This window comes from Pan paniscus, chromosome 4 (genome assembly GCF_029289425.2).
Source record: "Pan paniscus chromosome 4, NHGRI_mPanPan1-v2.0_pri, whole genome shotgun sequence".
Classification (NCBI taxonomy): Eukaryota; Metazoa; Chordata; class Mammalia; order Primates; family Hominidae; genus Pan; species Pan paniscus.
The window spans coordinates 103,356,042-103,374,111 of record NC_073253.2 but is presented as its reverse complement, the minus strand read 5'-3'; the positions used below and the strand labels follow the sequence as shown (position 1 = coordinate 103,374,111).

General features: G+C 38.9%; 1 protein-coding gene across 1 annotated transcript in view; it reads left to right on the top strand.

Annotated features, from left to right (window-relative positions):
- FBXL17 (F-box and leucine rich repeat protein 17) overlaps positions 1-18,070 on the top strand; it is a 525,355-nt gene that overhangs the window by 289,973 nt on the left and 217,312 nt on the right. The window lies entirely within an intron of this gene.

Sequence of the window (18,070 nt, the reverse complement as noted above, 5' to 3'; positions counted from 1 at the left end):
CCACATCAGTGAAGTCAACTATGGTTCCTCATAAAGTTTTGTTTTTCATTGGTAATTTACTGACAAAATGCAGTGAGGGGTGGTGCAGGACTGAGTTTTCTTATAGAACTCAAGGGGGCAGTAGTTCCAGGGGAACATAACCGTCTGCACCAAACTACTCTTTTTTTTTTTTTTAAGTAGATTAAAATTTTTAGTGGGAACATTATCATAACAGTAGGTTATGGCACATAAAATACAGAAAACGGCATTTTTAAATAGTAAACTAATTACCAGCTTTTATGTTAATTAATTATAAACATTGAATTTTAATATATTCTCTGGAAGGGTGCTTGGAAGTATGCATGATGCATGTATGGGGAGAGGGATAGAGTGGTGAAAAAAGAGGTCTGCACAGGTATAAAGTTAAAATATTAATTGTTAAATTTTGTTATTGGTCTAAGTGAATGGTTTAGAAATGTTTTATTCTCCCTCTCTATTGCCAATTTTCTGTGTAATTATTTCACACATTGATTATATGTTTATATAATATAGGAATCAAAGAGAGTATACCGTAGTCACTCTCTCCATTCATTGTCCTTTCTTTCCTCAAAACAAAACAAAAATAACCAAATTCTGAAAATATGTCATACATCTTAACAGTATGCACAAATTCAGTAGTTACTGCTTATTTTCATTCTGTTCCCTTTGGGAAACATTCATCCCTCAGGTGTGTAATTGAAAAGGGCTGCTTGTGTTCTCATTTCGGGGAAAGCATTTAATGAGACCTATAAATGATTCTTGGCAATAGAAAACAACTCCAAATTTTGTTAATTCCATATTTACATAAAGATACACCCACTTGCCAGGCACAGTGGCTCAACGTCTGTAATCCCAGCAGTTGGGAGACTGAGATGGGCAGATTGCTTGAGCCCGGGAGTTTAAGATCAGCCTGGACAACATGGCAAAACCCCATATCTACTAAAACTACAAAAATTAGCCAGGTGCGGTGGCACGTACCTGTGATGTATGTGAGTAGGAACCATAGTTCCTACTCGGGAGGCTGAGAATCATCTGAGCCCAGGAAGTCCAGGCTGTGAGCCATGATCACACCACTGCACTCCAACCTGTGCAACAGGAGTGAGACCCTGCCTAAAAAAAACTAATAAAGAGACTCATTCAGCTCCAGCCTCACTCTCTAATTTCTGAAGGCCAAGTGTTATCTACTCTCATTGTGTCCACCTTTCTCTGGATTGCTAAGGGTCGTTTGAAAAAGTCCAGATCTCCACTGGTCCAGCATACTAGGAGGAGGCTTTGAAGAGCTTCTCTGATCTTTAATTACAACAATGACACTAGTTAATTTTTGGTGGTGCAGTCCATTAAGTTTTAGTATGTAAAGTAATATTTTCCTCAGCCTGGCAGATTGCAGGACAGCGCCAAAGCTAATGCCAGAAAATAAACAGAGGAAGGATATTGTGTTTACCAGGCAAAGGTGTATAACACCTAAATTAACAAAGAAAACATGCTGTTATATATTATTTTACTGTTACTAAAACTAAATATTTCATTTTGCTATCCACATATTATTCTAATCTACAACATAATGTAAAGATTACAGCATATTAAAAATTTACAAGAATTCTTACGTGTACCTCAATTTCAGTGAAATGCATTTAAGCAAAATGCAAATTTAAGGAATTCACAAATTAAGTTAAAAATTCACTTCTGTAAGCAGCAGTTCATTTCCTAGGGTCCTGCTCTGCTAAGCTTTGTTTTAGTGGAGTGTAGAGGGTATGTGCTGTGTGTGTAAGAAGTAGGGGGAAAGTATAAGGCCTGATTCCCATTCTCAAGAAACATATTTAACAACCTACTTAGAGAAAAAGCAAGGTTCATATAAAACAAACAGCAGAGAAGCAAATAATAAAAAAGAAACATGCAATAAAGAAATAATAATAAGAAACATGCAGTAAAGTACCCAAATGGGTGGTGTATTAAAGGAAAAAGTAAAAGCAGAGCTCCCTTTCCAAATCAAAGTGCGTGCACAACACCAACATAGAAAACAGAGAAATGCGATCTTTTATTACTGTAATTTTGTCATGCAAGTTCAAATGTATATAACATTTACTCAAGAAATTATTCAAGAAATGAGGCCGTTTTTAAGTAGCAAAGGGACTGGTCTGTGGGAAGGACTCAATAAATGTTAAATACTGTTGTTGGTATTACTTATATATTACGTGCTTTGGATAGCCATGGCAACATGTTATTAGCCTCAGCTTTCGGTTTGTTTCTGTATTTTGTTCAGGCTGCATATTGTAGAGAAGAATTTTGATTCACACAGATAAGTGGTTGTATGTTGTAAGGTTTTGTTTCATTTTAACAGCTTGCTCTGCTAACGTCACATTGTGATAGTCTTCAGTTAAATAAGAGGGCAAGAAGAGTTTCTTTTAAGCAGCACCCCCACGCACACCCAACAGAGGAAACAACAACAACAAAAACTTAGTGGCACAAGTTAAATAATTGGTTATTTTAGTATACAAAAAGAGATGATAGTGACTATGTGTTTTGTATTCATGTTTAACCTATAAAATACAACCAGGCATTTGAAAACCCCTTAAAATATCCTCAAGTAAAACTGACTTTCCAAGGTATGTGCTCTGAGAAACCCCGGTAAGTCTTGTGAGATAGAGGGTCAACAAACCACCTAGTCCATTGGCCAAATCTGGCCAATGCCTGTTTTTGTATGGCCCATGCTAAAACTGACTTTTATATTTTCAAAGGTTGAAATAAATTTTTAAAAAAGAAAGATAACTTATCATGATATGAAAATTATATGGAATTCTAGTTAATTACCTATAAATTAAATTTTATTGGAACACACCCATGTTCATTCACTTACATATTGTTTACAAATGCTTTTCTGCTACAGTGGCTGAGCACAGTAGTTGTGATAGAGACCATATAGCCTGCAAAGCCTAAATTATTTACTATCAAGCCTTTTACAGAAAAAATTTGCCAACCTCTTCCATAAGAAATATTATGGTGGAAAAAGAGGGGGACCATTAAATGCTGAAGCCAGGGAAGGCATTGTGAAAGGGTGGTCTTGATTCAGGCTATTTGGGTAGGCTAAGGAAGGTCCACACAATGAAGGGAAATACAAGGGAGAAAATGTGGAAGACTGAGGGTGAATGGCTCCCATGTGGTATGCCATAATCAAATTCATACATGGGAAGCATTTTTAAGATGTCTATAATTTGTCAAAACAGGAGATTTTATCTACTCAGATTATTTAGTGGTGATACATGTTACTAATAATTTCTTTATGTTATGATTAAGCTTATTAAAACATTCGATTTTGGCTGGGCATGGTGGCTCACACCTGTAATCCCAGCACTTTGGGAGGCCAAGGCGGGTAGATTGCTTGAGCTTGGGAGTTCAAGACCAGCCTTGATCAACATGGCTAAACCCCATCTCTACAAAAAATGCAAAAATTAGCTGGGTATAGTGGCACACACCTGCAGTCCCAGCTCCTTGGGAGGCTGAGATGGGAAGATTGCTTGAGCCCAGGAGGTCGAGTCTACAGTGAGCCGTGTTTGTGCCACTGTACTCCAGCCTGGGTGACAAAGTGAGACCCTGTCTCAATACAAAACAACAACAACAACAAAAGCATTTTACTTATATTTATTTAACTCTTTGGTCATTCTTTTAACAAATATCTCTTGAGTGCCTATTGTGTATGAGGCAGTTTGTCAGAAACCTCAGTTATAATGGTGAACAAAACAAAAACTAAACAAGGGGAAAAAAGCTGTGGGTCTCAGCCCTTTTAGGAACTTACAGTCTATGGGGAAGAAGGAGGTTTCTCAAATAATCACAAACAAATACAGAATTTTCCTAGGAAAGCCTATAATTGACATCAAGGATATGAGCAGGTCCAGAATCAGAGGACCATGAGGATCTTCCCTGAGGAGGTAGAGATTAAGAAGAGATTTAAGGAAGAAGCAGGGGTTATTCTGGGGATGGTATGGGAGAGTGGTGAGCATTTGGGTTAGAAGGAAATATAGGTGCTAAAGGTCCATGGTAGGAGTTAAGAGTGAAAATCAGCTCCTGTGGCCAGGTATAGGAAAAAGGAAGAGATTAGTGTGGATGGAAATTGAGGCAAAAGCCAGAAGATGTCTGGCCTTGTAGCCATATTAAGATTTTTGGTCTTTACCCCAAAAGCGGCAACACTGCAATGTTTTAAACAAGGGGCACAAATTCTAACTGGCTCGCAAGACCAGTTAGAAGGCCATTGCAGTCCAAGTAAGAGATGAGAGCATTTCGTTTTATGATTGCACCAATAGGGATAGGGAAAAGTACATAAATTCAGAATACCTTTTGGAGGCTGTGCCAACAGAACTTGATGGATTTGAATATGGGGAGACAGTGAAGGAAAGAGAGATTTTACGTAAAACTATTTGGTTTTGGTTTTTCTTTACAGGATGAATAGGAGCACCATTCTCTGAGATAGGCAATTTGGGAGGAGGCCTGTCAAAAGTTCACTCTTTGGCAGGTGGAATTTGAGGTGCCTTTGAGGCATCCATTTGAAATGTTATGTGAGTTATCTGTGTATAAGTGAACTATGCTTATCTGTGTATTAGTAATCTGTTGATAAGTGCTGCTTTAGAGCCATGAGTATGGCTGAGAACACCAGAGATTGCTAATAGAGTGAGAAGGGATAGAGGCCTTGGACCAAGATATACAGGTATCTTTTTTTTTTTTTTTTTTTTTGAGATAGAGTCTCGCTCTGTCGGCCAGGCTGGAGTGCAGTGGCACAATCTCGGCTCACTGCAACCTCCACCTCCCAAGTTTAAGCGATTCTCCTGCATCAGTCTCCTGAGTAGCTGAGACTACAGGTGCATGCCACCATGCCCAGATAATTTTTTGCATTTTTAGTAGAGATGGGGTTTTACTGTGTTAGCCAGGATGGTCTCGATCTCCTGACCTCATGTTCCCCCCGACTTGGCCTCCCAGAGTGCTGGGATTACAGGCATGAGCCTGGAAAGTATACAGAGGAGAAGCAGAAAAATGGGAATAAAACTAGAAAAGTTTAGTGTGGTAGAAGTCAAAGGAAGAGAAGTGTCAAGGGAACAATAATGCTTTAGAAAAGTCAACAAAAAGAGATTGATGAATGTCCATGGATTTTGTGAATTGAATGTCTTTGGTGACCACAGCAAGAAATGTTTTGATGAGGCAGTGAGACTAGAATCCCTAAATTATTATCAAAGTTATTTATACCTTTAAATATATTAGTTGTAAAGAAAACCTACAATCCCAGGTGTGATCTTTTCATTGTTCAATTGATCTCCAGGTTTATAATGGCAGTTAATTAAAAATGGATTCACTTAAAAGAAATTTGCTTCACAGCAAATTTTGATTGAAAATATCTATTTCCCATCATCTATGTATTTAAATCTTACCCAGATTATACATGAAATCTCCTTTAATAAAAACGGGCAATAATAAGAAAAAGGTTCTTGTTCCAACATTTACAATTTTTGTTTTTTAAAAAAAGCAAAACTGATGACTCATGAGAAATACATTGCTCAAAGCCTTTTCAATTTTAAGTAGGTTTCCAGCAAACTTAATTGTATTACTTCAATTTATTAAATAATGCCTTTCTGCCTCACCAACATTTGTTCTATATGTGGCTAGAGTGTTATCAAAGGAGGGTTGAAAAGGGGAGAGATGGGGCATTTTGTTTGTTTACATGTGGTTTCTCATATGTATTTAATTGCTTTTTTTTCTGCTTATGTTTTTATAATGTGAAAGTGTGTTATAATGTGAAAAAGGACAGAGATGTTTTGTTACTGTTGGATTCTTTGGAAGCAGACACTGAGATCGAGATTGGGGTATAAGATGTTTACTAGGCGTCAACCTCCATAGAAGAAAGTATGAAAGAAGGAGGATTGAACAGAGGTAAAATTCAAACTTTGATGCGGTCACAAAGATGTGTTGGCCAACCCAACAGGAGCCCTCAAGCATATATTCCCTGTTGGAGTGTCCTGCTTTGGGTTGACATGGATGGATGTTTATGCTCCACCTCACTCAGTGGCTGTTGCAGGCTGCTGTTCGGAATAGGCTGGCTGCTGCCCCACCCTGTAGTTGGCTGCAAGTCCTTACTTTGAAGAGGGATCTGAGCAGTGCATCTGTCTCTACCACAGTATATTGTAATCTTCCAAGTAATTGAGTTGAATACCTTGTATACATTTAAATTGGTTTGGATCTTTTATGTTACAAGTAACAAAAGCAACAACTCGCACTTACCAAGTCAAGGCCTTGATAGGCTCATATAAACAGAGGCCCAGAGGTTGGGTAGGTTTCAGAATTTCCTCAATCCATCAGCTCCAGCTCCATTCACCAGAGTGTTCTGGACCTTGTCCTATTCAGTGCATGGACAGTGTATGGAAAGCGTATGTCCTATTCAGTTTGCTCTTGCTGCAGGCCGGCCTCTCTGTTGGTAGCAAGGTGACTGAGGCCCCACATCTGCATACCAGCCAGTCCAGGAAAGGAAAGACCATCTGGTGGTATGCCACGGTAGTGGTGAAAGGGTGTGATTCCTTTCCTCACACATTGTAAGAGTCACAGCTGGCCGGGTGCGGTAGCTTACACCTGTAATCCCAGCACTTTGGGAGGCCGAGGCGGGTGGATCACTTGAGGTCAGGGGCTCGAGACCAGCCTGGCAAACATGGTGAAACCCCTACTCTACTAAAAATACAAAAATTAGCTGGGTGTGGTGGCATATGCACCTGTAATCACAGCTTCTTGGAAGGCTGAGGCAGGAGAATCACTTGAACCCAGGAGGCGGAGGTCGCAGTGATCGGAGATCATGCCACTGCACTCCAGCCTGGGCAACAGAGTGAAACTCTATCTCAAAAAACAAAAACAAAGACAGTCACAGCCAACATTCCTATTAAAAAAGTCAGGTTAACACGAGAAAAAACAAATTTATTTAATCAATGCTTTATGTGACATGGAGCCTTCAGAAATCAAGACCCACAAACCCAGGGAAAACTGTCTATTTTTATGCTTAGGTTTGATGAAGAATAGACAGCTATGTTGAAATGTGATTGGACAAAAGGCTATGATCTAATGGTAATAGATGAGAGGGTAGGTGGACCCACCAAGGCCTGTCTGTTTAGATTTTTCCCGGCCTCTTTGTGTACCATTTTTTCCTCCCGATTATGGGGCAGGACTTCTCTGGAATGAGGATCTTCAAGGGAGAAGGGAGACTGTGACCTTTCTAGGTTTTTACTGTCTGGGATTGAGGAATTATGGGGCAGGACTTCTCTGGAATGAGGATCTTCAAGGGAGAAGGGAGACTGTGACCTCTCTAGGTTTTTACGGTCTGGGATTGAGGAATTCCAGTTTCTATGATCTTCCATGGTGGAAAGAAATTCTGATTTCTATGAATGATTTTGGTAGGGGCAGAAAAAAGGGGCAGGGGATATGAGAAGGGAAGAAAGTCAGAAAGACCTTGCTTCTAAGGCTCTTCCAATGTTCTTTACTATTGTTATTATTATTACTGAGACAGCGTCTAACTGTGTCACCCAGGCTGGAGTGCAGTGCCATAATCTCGGATCACTGCAGCCATTGCCTCCCAGTCTCAAGTGATCCTCCCAAGTAGCTGGGACTACAGGCGCATGCCACTACATCCAGCTAATTTTTTTGTATTTTTTGTTGAGACCGGGTTTTGCCATGTTGCCCAGGCTGGTCTCAAACTCCTGGACTCAAGCCATCCACTTGTCTCTGCCTCCCAGTGTGCTTGGATTACAGGCATGAGCCACCACACCTAGCCCCAGTGTTCTGTTGTTCAAAGTATTCAGTATGCCAAGGTACCATACACTGAGGTGTCATGTTCTGAGCCCCAACGGCACACAGTGTTCAGGGACAGTCCGGAGATAAGCTCAGCCTGGACCACATGGGGTTCAAATAGTGGCAGAGGTAAAGAAGAATAATTAGCTTAGCCTAGGCTCAGCCATCTATTCTTGGAGCCACCAGTGGAGTCAACTTTTCCTGGAATCCCTTGGTTTCCCAGTAAAAGTCAGGGGCTGTTGCATAGGGAGGGGAGGCCACCAACAAACAATGTGAAATGGATTTTTGGAAAATGCCTCTGGCTGTGTTCTTGTCAGATAATAATCAGTTTACCTTACCTGTATGGGCAGAACTCTAGACCAAGCTGCAGACCAAAAACTTAGTTACTAAAAACCAGTTATCTTTGTTCTTTGAACTGTTACTTGTGGGTAAAATTAAACTTATAAACACTAAAGCTGTCATACAGTTGGACATCCAGTGAAGGGAAGGAGGAACTATGCAAGACTATGTAATCAAAATTTGAAATTGATATGTTTGACTTTCATCTTGTCTTTTTTGCTCTGGTTCACCTCTGGGTGAAGATAATGAGGAAAAAAAGTGAAAGAATCAAGGAGCTTAGATAATTCAAAAATGTAAACCCAAGTTAAATCACTGAAAGCTTTCTTTTGGGTTGAGTTACAACTCCAAAGAGAAAAGAAAAACGAATAAAACTGGCATATAGGAATTGTAAGTGTTAAAATATTTATCTACTTTAAGAAGTTTCTAGTCCCATCTGGGACACCTATTGTATTGATGGGAAGTAGACCCTATAAAAATTTCATTTTCTTGGAGATTTTATTAGGTTTTTTACAAAACATCAGCATTTGATTTCTCTGCCTTTACTAAGTGGTTGAGATTGCAGGCTGACACTTATTAATTATACCAGATTTCTAGTTTTAATTAGAGAATCTCTTCTGAGACTAAACCTTTTTACCATTAGACTGTTTGAAACCTATGAGATAAAAAAGGAGAGTTCTTTCAGAAAATTATTTACATGAATTTAATTAATGATTATAATCTCCATGGTCATTTTTGCAAAAGAGCATTTAATCCCTTAACCAGTTTTCATGATTTGCATTTTGCAAAAACATGTTGGCCCTGCAGGCTTATTATCTCTGAGTGGTGTGTGTTTTCCAGATGAAACTTATTTTGGGTGAGTTTTATTTTGCTACTGCTCCTAGCCCCGTTTCATACCTTAACACCTGTTTCTCATGCAGAGCAAACCGATTGGTAGAAAAGTAAAGTTTGCTTCCTTTTGCCAAGACAGAACATAGCCCTTGGCAAGGTTACCTTTGAAAACAGTTTTTCATGCAGAGACCGTATACAAGTAGCATTGCTGTTGCCAAGATCCTCTGACTAATGAAGGGTCGGAGAGATGGTGTATTCTTTTTCATTGCTTGCGGCACGTATATGTAGCATTGCTTCTGAGAAAAGGCACTCTAGCGTTTCAAACACAAGCTAGAAGTTTAACCTTCCAAGAGGAAGGTCAGTGTTAGTTTTTACTGATAACACAGAAGAAAGCCATTTTATAAGAATATGAAAGATAAATTCTTTGCTAAGTAAAAACAGTTAAACACACTGAGCTTTCCAGCTTTCTTATGAAAATCAGTCGGAAACTATTTTACATTTTCAAAGTTTCTTTTGTTTTCCCTCCTAGCTTAGGTGTCAGTCAGATCCTTCATATTGATGATGCTGAGCACCAGTCTCCAAGCTGTGGAGACATAGTAAGGATTCCAGGCCCAGGTCCCTGTATACAGCTGTCTGCTCTGTTTTGTTGCTGTTATGCCATATGTTTTTTTGGTCATGTTTAATCATACTTTATGAGAACATTTACATTTCCAGTATGCTTTAAGCCATCTATAGTTTAATGGTTTCATAAACTCTGAGACTGCCAGGCATGGTGGCTCATGCCTGTAATCTCAGCACTTTGGGAGGCCAAGGCAGGTGGATTGTTTAAGGCCAGAAGTTCAAGGCTAACCTGAGCAACATGGTAAAACCCTGTCTCTACCAAAAAAAAAAAAAATTAGCCACAAAAAATATGGTGGGATGCACCTGTGTCGCAGCTAATCAGGAGGCTGAGATGCGAGAATGGCTTGAGCCTGGGTGGCGGAGGTTGCACTGAACTGAGATCACACTGCACTCCAGCCTGGGTGACAGAGCAAGACCTTGTCTCAAAACAAACAAACAAACTCTGGGATGGATGCTTTGTTTCACAAGTTGGAAAACCCTAGAGAGCAGTGTTTTGTGAGTTTACATGGAGCTAAGGAAGGAATGGAAAATATTTTATTCCTCTGTGCATGATAAAAGAAGCTGCTGTCTTAATAAATCTGTCTATCTCTCTGTGTGTGTTTGTGTGTGTGTGTGTGTGTGTGTGTTCTGAGGTGAGGGTGAGGGAGAAGCCATGGAGATGAATTGTTTCTTGCTTTATTTTCCTTGTATTAGGTAGATATTTTTCACATTAAATATTTTTACTATTTTACACCTTCTTAAATATTGATTATTTGGGGGTTATAATTTTTCAGTTTTCTTATATCTTCCCCTCTTCAGTCATGGACAACAGCAAAATAATGCATTAATTCTATAACATTTCAGCAATACTGCTACACAACGTTGCTTTCTTAAACAAATGTAAATAGCTGATTGAAAAGTACATTTCTTTAAATTACAAATTTTATTATCCAACTCCTACTGAAAGGCTCCACTTACCTCCAGTTATTGGAAGAATTCAACTATTTTCACTTTAGTTCTACAATCGTTTTATATCTCTTTTGGCCAAACATATGATCACAGCAAAGTTCAGTCTGTTCAAAGATGAGGAAATAAATTCTACAAAAGGGACTGGAAACAAAACAATAATGTTATAATTTTTTGATTATTACTATTATTATTATTTTGATGCTTTAAAAATGGGATTTGTAGATGATCACTCTGGACTGTCATTGGGGTTCATGTTCTACCACACTTTGCAGTTATAAAGGATTATTTCCAGGACTGGAAAAAAGAAAAGTTGAAAAAACAGAAGAGCCTGCTACTTTGTAAAATGTTGTCTACTGGGAAATAGAGGCAGCATGTCAGGTGGCTGCTTACACCTGTATGTCACTGGAAATTTTTAGAATAACAATGACAATAACAAACATATATTGAGCACTTGATATGTGTCAGCTGTTATTCTAAGCACTTATTGATAATATTGACTCATTTAATTTTTATAACAATGCTGTGAGGTGTATCACCATGCTAGAGAGAAGAAATCAGAGACCCACAGTCATATTGCTAGGAAGTGATCTAGCTGAGATTTAAACCCAGGAGATCTGAGCCCACTGTCCTTGGTTCAACTGCTGCTCTTTCCACATTACAGCATTAGCATTTTTTTTTTTTTTTTACCAGAGGGGATTTAATAAATCCTCTGTAATAATCCTTCTTATTTTTCATGTATCCTCGTATGTAAATATATAACTGGCTCAGAGACACTGAGTAACTTTCCAAAGGTCATAGTGTCAGGATAGAGGTAGGATTATAGTTGAGCCTGTGCACTTCTTGGTTCCATGTTTTCTCAACTACTAGGCTTCTGCCCTCGTAACAATATTGGAGGCCTTATCTATGCTCTATGAAGAGTTGAGAGTTAGGCTTAACTCTTTCCTTCTTGATGAACTTGCAGCCCAGAGTAATGGGCTTAGGTGATGTTCAGCTGAGTCAGCAGTCTAGAAATTTACTCGGAGAGAGTAGAAGCGGGAGGGAAGCTGGATGAGAGCAGGTGGAGTGGGGCTGGAGGAATGACTTGGACATTTATTTGTGAAGCAAAGCTTGAATAATATTTGAACATGTGGTTGTAAGGAGATCCTGTTACTGGCTCTTATTTTTTATTTATTTATTTTTTGAGACAGAGTCTCACTCTGTCGCCCAGGCTGGAGTGCAGTGGCACGATCTCGGCTCACTGCAAGCTCCGCCTCCCGGGTTCACGCCATTCTCCTGCCTCAGCCTCCCGAGTAGCTGGGACTACAGGCGCCCGCCACCACGGCCGGCTACTTTTTTTTGTATTTTTAGTAGAGACGGGGTTTCACCGTGTTAGCCAGGATGGTCTCGATTTCCTGACCTCGTGATCCGCTCTCCTTGGCCTCCCAAAGTGCTGGGATTACAGGCTTGAGCCACCGTGCCCGGCCTACTGGCTCTTATCTTAGAAGAAGCAGTCTTAATGGTAAGGAACCCTAACTTCTCAAAATATAAATGCTGTGTTCACATTGTAAAATGAAAAATAAAATTCCAGGCTCCCCAACCAACTGAATCGATCCTTCCTTTCCGCCAAGGAGATTCCAAAGTAAATCTGAAAATCTAATTCAGGCTGTGATGGGAAGGAGGAGTCCGATGTGCCTCATTATACTCTCCTCCTTTTGGAATTCAGGCACAACTGACCAGCATTAACACTAAAAAAGAGATCTTAAGACTGAAAAAACTGACTCTTTGTTGCAATAAGATACCAAATTCCAAACTGACTCTAGTGTAGAGTCAGTTTGACATGACAGTAGCAGGGCTTGGTCAGAATTTTACCCCAAAATATATTTCTTTGACGTATTTTGAAATGCCCTTACAAGGCTGTCTCTTATGAAGAAAATCTGCATTCTGTAGAGAATCTCTTTCCCTTTCCAGGTTTCCTTCTGATCCAGGAGAGATTAACTAAGAGTCTGGCACCTTTTTAGGTCTGGTAAGAGACATTTAGCGTCTATTTTCTCTGAAACCTGCTACTTGGAGGCTTCATCTACATAATAAGAACCTTGGTCCCCAGGACCCCTTATCTTAACTCAGATACTCTTTTCTACTGATTCCATGTCATTAGATAATAATTTAACTACTTCAACCAATTGCCAATCAGAAAATATTTGAATCCACCAAGACCTGGAAACCCCCACTTCCAGTTGTCCTGCCTTTTCAGACTGAACCAATGTATGTGTACCTTACATATATTGATTGATGTCTGCCTGTAACTTCTGTATACACTCAAGCTGTAACCCAGCCACCTTGGGCACATGTTTTCACGACCTCTTGAGACTGTGCCTTAGACCTTGGTCACTCATACTTGGCTCAAAATATATTCCTTCAAATATTTTACAGAGTTTGACTCTTTTTCATCAATAACATGAATTTTGGTATATGACTCTACTGATTACAGATCTCGCCTCTACTAACAAAGTGCATGACTTCTGAACAAGATGGGAAATGTAAATGCTGTTGAAACATAAGAATTGTTTCCGTGATGGCAATTTGGTTGAAAACATTAATTTCAGAGGAAAATTCTATTCTTACTGCAGATATAAATAATTAATAGAACAGATTATTATCCTTTGTATTTCTATGTGAAAATTAAGTTTTTAGGTGTAGATAGGCTTTTATTTTAAAAAGCACCAAAAATTTTGCTGTAAGGTAAATTTATCTGGTTGTAGTTCTTTGCTAAGATATTTGCTTTAACTCATATTCATGGGTTTCCATCAGCCATATTCACAGTGTCACAGGGATACACTGAATAAATCTAGTGCCTGCAGACAGTAGGTGGTGGTGTTCAATCCTATACAAAAGCACTGTGTAATACAGAAACACTGTGCTTAATATCTGCCTGCCTCCCTGCCTTAATTCTTAATTGGATCTGTGCTCTAGGGGGCATTAGGTTGAAGTGAACAAAAATGTAGAAACAACATTCCAGTTTTGAAGCCAAGTCAGTTAATCACACAGTGCATTTCAAAAGAGTAACTTCTAAGAAATTGTTGTGTAAATTAGGCCCATTGCAATTGCTGGGTAGTTAACATGAGACAAGCCTGTTTTATGCAACCTAAAATACTTCACAATTGCTACTTCTAAACCCCCTGTGAAATAATCCTTAAAACCTCATTGCTGGCACCCACAAAATAACCATACAAGTTTTTTATAACTACATTGGTTATGTTTTCCCAGTGAGCCTATAATTACACATTTAACTTTTTAAGCAGAGGTTAATAATGGGATTTTTTAAGTTTGAAGGTATTTTATTTTTCTCCAATACTTCTTCTGGTCCTTGTATAATACAGAGGATTAAAACATATGTAAAGTATGTTTTGTCTTTAACAGTATTGAAACTCTACCCAGTGTCTTTCATCATATCATACAACCTCCAATACATTATTATTTCTAATTTTATTTTAATCAGTAGTCAGGAATTGTATCTTCAGACGTCCTATTTCAGAAATATGTCAAAAATTCTGAAAAAACCCTTGAGAGAGTTTCAGGATCACTTTGCTCCATTATTACACAACTATTTTTCAGCAACATAGTCTAGATACTCAGTAAAAGTTTCCCACTGGTCTCATTAAGAATCACCTAGCTTTCTAATAAGCATTTATAGGGGCCTTCTTTTTCCTCTGAAGGTTGGCTAAAAAAATCAACTCACAAAAGGCAGATTAATAAAAAAAAAAAAAAGAGAGAGGTTAGGCCTGGTGACTCATGCCCATAATCCCACCCCTTTGGGAGGCTGAGGCAGGGGGATCACTTGAGCCCAGGAGTTTGAGACCAGCCTGGACCACATAGTGAGACCCTGTCTCTACAGGGAAAAAAAAAAATTAGATCGTTCAAGGCTGGAAGATTAAGGCTGTAGTGAGCTGATTGTGCCACTGCACTGCAGCATGAGCAACAGAGTGTGATCCATCTCTAGTAATAAGTAAATGAACAAATAAGAGAAAAGGCATACAGTTTATTAATCTGGACACAGGGAACATCACACAGTGATTACCTAACCCCGTAGTGGAGTACAGAAGCTTATATACTATTAATATCTTGAGGTTACAGAAAGAATGGAGGCTCAGAGCATAGCCAAAAACAAGTAATGGTGATAAATCAGGTCATAGTGGCAAGGCAGGTTGTGGGAGGGAGAAAAGAGGAAGCCTTAGCTAGCAAAGGTAGTCTTTTTATATAGATGAAACCTCACAGATAGCAGCTCTCGGAGAAAATAGAGAGTAAATGCTTCTTTCAGATCTTTTTTTTTTTTTTTTGAAGGGTGAGTAAGGCAAGGTTTTATTGGGTGAAAAGGGAAAAGAAGGGATACAGAGACCCTCTGCAAAGCCAGAGTCCCTGCTGGTACGCTTCCCGCCTCGCAGTTTGAATCTCACTTTCCACACGGGAAGAGGTGGGGCCAGGCTCCTCCCCACTGCAAACTGCAGGAACTTCTGGAGGCGCCATCCCAGTGAACTTTCCTCCCAGCGTGCAGGTCATGGGAGGTTCTGTCAGGGAGCCCTTCCCACCTGGCTATCTCAGTGAGAGATAGGGGTCTACTTTGATTGTTTGGTATGTGGATATCCAGTTTTCCCAGCATGGTGTGTTGAACAGACTGTCCTTTCTCCTATGTATGTTCTTGGAAACTTTGTTGAAAGTGAGTTCACTGTAGATGCATAGATTTATTTCTGGGTTCTCTATTCTGTTCCATTGGTCTATGTGTCTGTTTTTATGCCAGTACTATGCGGTTTTGGTTGTTATAGTTCTGTACTGTAATTTGAATTCAGGTAATGTGATTCTTTTCAGTTTTGTCTTTCAGATCTTTAAGGTGTCAAACTCTGGGTTAATCTTTCCGAGATCCCAGCAAGAGAAGGCCCGCTGGCATCAATGTAGATTCTCTACAGATGCAAATTTCCCTCACAAAAGACAGCTTTGCAGGGCCACTTCTGTTTGCTGGCTTTCTGACAGTCATCTCAAAATATGTCAAAGAAATATATTTTGGAGTAAAATATTTTGATTTCTTTCAGTTCCCACTTTGAAACTTTAAAAAGTTTCACATATGACAACCAAGCTGATAGCTTTGGAGAGATTTGGGTTAGAGGTTGTTAGAGATGGACAAAGGAATGGGAAAACAACTTGAGATAAGCAAAAAACAGCAAATTTAAGTATATCATCTCATATCTTCTTGAATCAGTCTCTTACTCCTGAGCATAGATTAGTTCAGTTGAACAGCTGTGTCCCAGTCCAGGTGGTGGCATTGCAGATGGGCGAGGCCTGTATATATGATGTAGGTAAACAGATTTTTAACAAGAGGCATTTCTGTAGAAACATAAGAAAAACAAAGGTTAATGTCTGGAGTAGTCTATAGACTAGTTTTTTTAGCGCCTCTGAAGTATTTTTCTGGATTGTAGTTTTAATCAGGTGTTTAAGTGAACTTTCTGAGTAGCCTATACAGCAACAGACATGAAGGCTGCTTATATGTAAGTTGGTGTGCGTTCTCCTGAAGTTCATTTAAGTTGTTTAGCTTCCATTTTCAGGGCTTTAAGAAAAGCACAGTTTTAATTTCTTAGTGATTCTTAGTGATTCTAAGTTAGAAGAAATGGAAGAAAAATTTGAAAATGTTAATTTGGAGACTTGTACCCAGGAAACAATTCAGGATTCAGTCCAAATTGTAGACAAATAATAAAAACTCAAAAACAACGGACAATCCAAAAATGGGTATACTATCATTTTCATTTTTTTTTTTTTTTTTTTTTTTTGAGATAGGATCTTGCCTTGTTAACCAGGCTGGAGTGCAGTGGTATGAATATGGCTCACTGCATCCTCAACCTCCAGGGCTCAAGGGATCCTCCTGCCTCAGCCTCATATGTAGCTGGGACCATAGGCACATGCTACCACATCTGGTTAATTTTTTGATTTTTTGTAGAGATGGGGTTTCATTTGTTACCTAGGCTGGTCTAAAACTCCTGGGCTCAAGTGATCCTCCTGCCTTGGCCTCCCAGTGTGCTGGGATTACAGGCATGAGCCATCATTCCTAGCCTATAATTTTCTTTTGAAACACAATTTTTTCCTCCAGCCCCCCCATTTCTACCAGAGAAAATCATAGTAGGATTAACTTATTTGCAAAATAAATTTTAGTCTTATCATACTTGGCCTATTTGCATCAAGAATATTGATTGATCATGTGGGCTCTTTTAAATCAGCTTTACTGAAAGATTTTCATAAGGAAAATGCGTAAGGAATCTCAGATTAGACTTTTGATATCAGTGAGGCTAGGAAGTCAAGCCAAGTATTTACCATCAGACTTTGCTTGCAATACCTGTATGAATTGGGTGAATTCCTCTTTTTTTGAGGTCCCAAAATAACTTGAGGTTCCTGGACCTGTCAGAAAGTGATATTCTGTACTTACCTTAGGTCTGGAACCTTGTAAAAGAACCATATAGACAAGGCACCAGACCAGTCTTTCCAAGGGGTTTCTTATTGGCTCCATAAAGTCAACCTCATTTCCTTGAAGTAGTTCGTTTATATTTGAATATGTGCCATTCCAGTCAAAGCCTGAGTAAAATAAGAAGTCTGGCTAGCAAAAATGCCTTCATTATGTAGATGAAGCCTCCCTCAGAGGGAATAGGTGGTAAATGTTTCTTTTCAGACTTTGAAAGGTTTCAGACTCTCAGTCTCTCTGGGATCTGGGGAAAGGTGTAGAAAGGAGAGGGGACATTGCCGTATTAAGGTAGATTCTCTATGGCTGCAAATTTTTCCTACTTAAGGTAGCTTTGCAAGGCCACTTCTGCCTTATGCCCAAGCAGCAGCCATTTAAAAATATGTCAAAGAAATATATTTCAGGGTGATATATTTTAATTTTCTTTAAAAAAATCACATTTTATGCTTTTTAATAACCTTTCTTAACAAAAACAAATTTCCTGTACTTTATGTATAGAATTGTTTTTCTTATGTATAGGAGTTTTAATTTATATACTTATTATAATGTTAACTCTTAATAACACTTATTTTCAGTGAAAAAGATATAAGTAAGCCATTTTAATTATATAACAGATACAAACTGTAGGATAAAGGACAGAGCTATGAAGGCAATGCCTGGACAATCTGATTCCTCCTAGCATGGCCAAGATCCACACCCCAGCCAGGGAAGATAGGGCCTGGGTGTTGTCCCCAGGCCTTACTATGGTCACTTGTCTAAACCTCAGAGTTGGAAAGCTCACATCCAAAGATATAAGCTCAAAGACAAATTAAGCAGGTATGAGAAATATCACAGACACAACAATACTGTGACCTTAAAACATCTAGCAGAGATAGTATAAACCTGTCTCACTAAACAACCCAGCCTAAAATGTTGAAATTCTAAAGACATTTCTATTTTATTTTACCAACACTTTTAAAACTACCTTTATTTACCAAAGATTACTACAATTATTGGATTTGAAAAACATTTGGGATCATTTCTTTAATTTATGAATAC